Source organism: Battus philenor, unplaced genomic scaffold, assembly GCF_028537555.1.
Source record: "Battus philenor isolate CCGP_79_NKW_IND1 unplaced genomic scaffold, ilBatPhil1.0.hap1 SCAF_3, whole genome shotgun sequence".
Lineage (NCBI taxonomy): Eukaryota > Metazoa > Arthropoda > Insecta > Lepidoptera > Papilionidae > Battus > Battus philenor.
In genome coordinates, this window is record NW_027181693.1 from 6,120,333 (window position 1) to 6,126,609 (window position 6,277).

The 6,277-nt window shown below is 30.0% G+C and overlaps 1 long non-coding RNA gene across 1 annotated transcript; it reads left to right on the forward strand.

Annotated features, from left to right (window-relative positions):
* Positions 1-2,786: 2,786 nt before the first annotated feature.
* LOC137927083 (uncharacterized) lies at positions 2,787-4,260 on the forward strand. Its single transcript, XR_011107738.1, has 2 exons — positions 2,787-2,950; positions 3,702-4,260. It is a non-coding gene; the product is annotated as an uncharacterized lncRNA (long non-coding RNA).
* Positions 4,261-6,277: the final 2,017 nt, after the last annotated feature.

Below are 6,277 nucleotides of genomic sequence, written 5' to 3' on the forward strand. Positions count from 1 at the left end.
TCTCTTTTCAATGGGATGTCCTTAGTGATCTATTCTTGTACAAGGATCTACATGATGGCATTATTATAGAAACACCAACTCACTCCGATGTATCGACAGTCAATTAGGAATTAAACCAAAGGCTTTTCAAGTCCACAAACATAACGTTATTATTACCGAATCGTGTGTATGTGAAATGAATATTAAGTAGCTAATGTTGTAATAAACATTTGGAGATAGTTCACATTTATAACTAAATCTTTACAGCAAGTGTTTCGTTAATATTTCCAATTCTCGAATCAAAATCGACAAAGTAAAAGTAAAGACAAAGAAAGTAGTTGATTCTAATACCTGTGTATCATATTTGTTCATTTTTATAAGCAAACTAAAATAACATAAAGTACTAGTTATGTAAAGTTAAACACAAAAATATAAATTACAAAAAATGCGTTTACGATACGGCTTAAGTAAATCATATATTAATAAATTAATACACCTGTAACTTAGTCTATGGATTCCTAATAATTATTAGTAGAAATATCATAATGAGATTGTGTAACTTAAGTGCCAATAAATACGTATATAAAACGCTTTTTAACGCCGTTTTATTTTCAATCACTAGTGTAATAGTCTGAATTACTTCATAGTCTATTATATAAATTAATAAAATGCGTCTTTTATGGGTATTAGCCATTGTTTCTGTTGCACAATGCGCAGAAAGGGTAAGTAGCTTTTCATTATAAGAAAGAATCCCTTCGAGACTATATATAAAGTCGCAAACTGTTTCCACACGACTTCTCATTTCATAATGTCTCTTTAAATTATTATTAAGATATCATTATATTTTTGCAATCAATAAAATATTAAAATGAGATGTTTTTTTAATCATTTTATAACAATATTTTGCACGTAAAATATAGAGAGATGCTCGAAAGATAATTAAATATTCTTCTTCTCACATTTTACTTATCTTGCATTTTGTACATAGGCGATGGATGGAAATAAAACTATAAATGGCGTTAATTTTTAAACTTTTATAAACGATTAACTGCTTTGTAAATTTATTTTGAATTTATGGAGTCTCAGAAGTATTTACATTTTGACATATGACATCATTGTCGAAATCGTCTCACCTACACTGACAGGTTCATTTTAAAATCTAAACTGCGTAATAACCATTTTTTTTATTTAAGTTAACTATCAGCCAACGTCATTTATGACCACTAACTCAAAAGACACTTTAAAGAGTTTTTATGATAAATGTGCAACATTCAATGAAATGATTGATTTCTTCATTTCATACGTAGAACATTTAATGTTTGATATAGGCTTTCTCATAAATTACTTATAGGACCTTAGCTCATAATGACGTTAGCGAAGTTGTCTGTCCATCTTGTTATACTATATAATCCTGGAACTTACGCTGAGCGAGCGATACGATATTTCTCCGAAGGAGGCGAAATGGAGGTTGACGGCGTACGGCGAGGTTTCCGCATTTGCTCACGCAACCTCTAGGAAGATGTTTTGTCATTTGCTAAATTCAGTGCGATTGCATGTGGTTAGATGAGAGAATAGAACCGAGCGATTTAAGAGAAGAGAGGAAAGATATACTTATTGAACGAAATCGCAAGTTATATGTAAATTTGCTGTGTAAAATGCATACGAATTGTCTCTATTTGCTGGGGACGAAAAACACATTACGTTTACTTTCAAGTACATCAGCATATTCTAAAATCCACGACTTTATTAAAAAAAGTACTTACGTTCTTTATTTAAAAATTGCAAGTGGCTGGTGTACGAATATTGTTGATAAATAAGAAATTGTCAAAGCTAATAATTGCACAAAAAACTGTCGCTTTGAAAATATTCTATGGTGTAGTTTATTATTTAATGCACTTTTTTGTCTGTTTCTTTATTTTAAGATTACTAAGCATGAATATATTATAAATATATTATTATTTTAAGTGATTTCTGTGTAATATTTTTATGAATAAATACAACTATTTGCAAAATTATTATTTAATTGTAAAAACATAATTTGTTAGTTTCACTTTAGTAGATAGACGCCACTATTGTTTTATCCGAAAAGTTGTAGAGGAGAGACAAGAAAAGATATGAATATCTATATGACCTTACGAGAAAGAGAACAATTCAAATCGTATCTATAAAAACTATACTTGGCAAGTCATGAGTTATTCCAAAAGAGTTTATATTTCATCACACGTTTAATAGTTATAGCTGTTATAACGAAATATCTTCAAGCGTAGTTTTTACAATACGATACTGTCCATAATAGTTAACGGAAGTCAGATAATGATATGTATATTTTTTGATTCATTAAAAGCGTACGAAAACATTTGGAAAACAATTTGTCATTACAGTTAGACTAAACGAAAAGATTAGACCAAAAATTTGAGGTCATCATGCATTAAGAGTAGGCCTGCCATTTAGTGGAACAACGGCATAGTTACTATTAGGGAATAAAATTATTTAAAACTACCACAATTGTGTAAATTTAATCATTAATATTAAAAAGGAAACTTAAATGATTTGATTTAAAAATTTATTATGACATGTCAACGCTTCAAAATTTAATACAAAAGTTGCCTACTAAATTTTAAATTGTCATCATCAATTTGAAATTATTGTTATATGTTAAGAATTCACTTAGAGTTTCGTTATAAAAAACAAGTTGAAATAAATTGAAATAAATGTAAAATGTGCATTGATATCTAAAACCAATTATTGTTTTAATTGCATTGAACAAAAAATTTGATAAGGCAATCGCCATAATATTACGTTCTATATAAAAAGATTCTGTACGGCATGATCATACAGTTTATTGTTAGAAGGCATAGATACTGATATTGCCTTAACAATTTTATTTTAACACTAAAATAAAGAAATGAATACGATTTACCATTTAATGTTATTGGCCATAGCTGTCAATACACAGTGCCTCGCAGAAAGGGTAATTTAAATTTTATTATTATAATTCTGTACTAGTGTTATTCTAGCGTAAAATTTCTACGACAATAGTCTTATAAAGTAGATGGTAAATAGCACGGATTGAATTGTCTGTCGAATTTCTCTACCTTGGATATGCATACATGTAATAAATATAATAATTAGATGTATCCTGCCCGCTTCATGTGACCCGCACTGCATTTATGTGTAATTTCTTAAACGATTCTTCGTAATTTTAAACATGCCAAAAATATTGTGGTTAATATATATAACTTGCTATTGAATGAAATTAAGCATTTTTTTATCGAATGCCGTTGTAATCCTTTTGCTTTTGCCGGTAGAATGTCGTGAATTCTAAGCTGACATCTACTCGGCGAATGGAATATTCTTAGCAATAAGGTATAATATTGCATAAAAATCACAGTATATGATTTTAAAAGTTGTTTACATTTTTTTAGCGGTATACTTTACTTTACTTGAAGTGTTAGTTAATATTGTTTTACAAAAAAGTGGGATTTTCGCTAAAATAAGATTTTGCAAGGAGATATATATTTCATACATAACTTACTGATGACGAATAGGAAAGTAGGTCTATGGTAAAAATGATGGTACTAAAATTTACTTACTTATTTTCACTTTTTAGTTTAATAAGCTATTATATTATATTATATTATATCTATCTATTTATATATCTTTAGTTTTATATATAAGTTTATCAAAAATAAATATGCACGTATATAATTAAATATTTTCAGCCTGTTGTTGTATTAAAACCGGAACTCGCCGCTAAAGTAAAGGAAAGTGCGAAATTATGCCAGACAGAAACAGGAGTGGATCCTAAGGAATTGAAAAAAATTTTGCCGTGGCGGCTTGAGGAGAACGAAATGAACGCAAAACTTATATTTTGTTTAGTAAATAAATTGGGATTTGCTAGGAGCGATGGTCATATTATAGTAGAAAAATTTGCTGAAATTTTTAAGGAATCGTTGGAGCCTTATGGCATTAATGACTTCATAAACTTGGCGGTGGAATGTAATAATAAAAACGGACCAACTCCTCACCATACTATGTATAACGTTGCTAATTGCTACCACACAAGATCTCCCGCGATAATGACTGTTCAATGAAGAAATATCAGCAATACAACTTTAATTTATACGCGGGAATACAATTTTCACTTATATTTATAAAATGTTGTTGAAAAAAAATTGGTGTCAGTTATATTCTTTTACTTTTGCAATGTTTTATTATTATTCTCATGTTACCCCTTTCGTTTGGAACAAATAAATTATTTTTTTTGGGAACCATCTAAAACTTATTTTGTTTTAGTTTAGAGTCTTAGTCTATAATTACCAAGGCCACAAAAATAATTAAAAACCCTATATAGCTATACCTAGTTATTTATTTATTTTAAACAGCAAAACCTAAGTTTACAGTAGTTTCGTACAATATAATATAGCAAACATGTTTGCCTAATGTAGGCGTACACAGCCCTGGCCATAATTATTATAGGTTATATTTATACATTAAGAAATGTTACAGTGTGAATCGGCTTTCTAAATAATGATAAAATAAGACACGAACAATCTATCTTAAACAAATGTAAGCGAACATTTTGTATTTTCGTAAAAGTGGTTACGGAAGTACATAATGCTGGCTTTAAATATCACTATACAAAGGTAAAAAAGTCTAAGTTCTTAAATATACTATCTCTTTTAAAGAGATATTCGGGTAATTTCTGCGACCCAGAATTTACTTCATTTTACCACATAAATAATTTACAGTCCTATTACTTAATTTTGTTTTTCCATGATAAATATCATTAAATATGTTTAGTTCAATAAACGTTGATAAAGAAGACGCATAAATTTAGATATGTCAAAAGTTCACTGTTTAGTATACCTACAAATAAAATATGAATATTCTGCCTTTCAGCAAAGATTCTATAATCTATACGACGACACATTCTGTTATTCTAGAAAAAAATAACTGAGATAATAAATAAAATAAACAAGATAATGTCACGAACAAAAATATTTAAATCTGCGTTCCGTATGTTTAATGAGGAATAATACTCGTACATCTCTTACTTTCAATCTTTAAAATAGTAAAAAATCTAGGAGTGATCATTGTGCTTCTACTGCTAAGCTATATTGTAGACGCAATACAATTGCAGAATGGTTTATTTTCGGACGGGAAGGCTGTCCTAGTGAACGTGTAGCGTTCACGAGAGCCCTTCGTGTTACTAGCCACCACTGCCACAAAACTTTTCAGAATTAATGACTATCTGAATTATACTCGAAATTGTTTTAACGCAATCATTATTTAAGTCTAAAAGCATTGTGGTCATAGTAGCCAATAACAAAGAACGTCCACATGAGCGCTACAAGTGCAATCATAGGGTTGATGAAAGTTTCGTCTTGTACTGTTTAAATAATTTCTCTTATAATTTATGACTTTTATTACATAAGATATACATAAGCTCTTATGTCGAATTTTCTCTTATGTGGAATATAGATTTATAATATATAAGAAATTTCTAACTGTACTGATTTATGTTCTAACTCATCACGATACCTTTTGAACCAAGAGGGGTAGAAACATGACATTTGGTATATTACTTTGACACGTAAAAATCAGTTAAGAATGGATATTGCAAACCGCTGCACGCAAAGGATGGATGACCTGTTCATTTAAATGATGCATATTTTTGTACTATATCACATTTATTTATCTAAGTTAAGAAATAACACCAACAGAAGGTAGAACGGGCTATGCGATGCGAGTGAAGGACATCTAGGTGTATATAAAATTAAATTATTAATACAAGAACATATAAGCGGAGAAGTGATACCCCATCGGTAGAGGGCGGTAGAGCCGCTGTGTCAATTTCCGGGAAGGAATCTTATTTAATTCCTATTTTGCGTATAAATTATATGGTATTCCCACTACCCACAAACAAGAAATCAGAGGATGGGCAGGAACTAGCGTACTTTACTGCGATCGCCAATCCGCCTGCCAAGCGTGGCGATTATGATACATGGGGTATGTATCATAATCGCCACGCCATAGAAATTTTTGGGAAGGCCTATATCTGCAGTCGGCATCTACTGTCTGGAACGATGAAATACATATAATACAATAACGAAACTATGTTAGATAATAATACTTGTAAGTAATGTTCAGAGGAACTGTTATTTCAGTTTCATTTATGTCCCTAGAGCTGTGTCCTGTTAATAAAGATTGTGAAGAATTGTAATTTAGGTTAGTTGCCTCAAAAAAGGCAATAACAGTCTCGTAACATTATTATTTTCAAATTAAAATGCTGAGA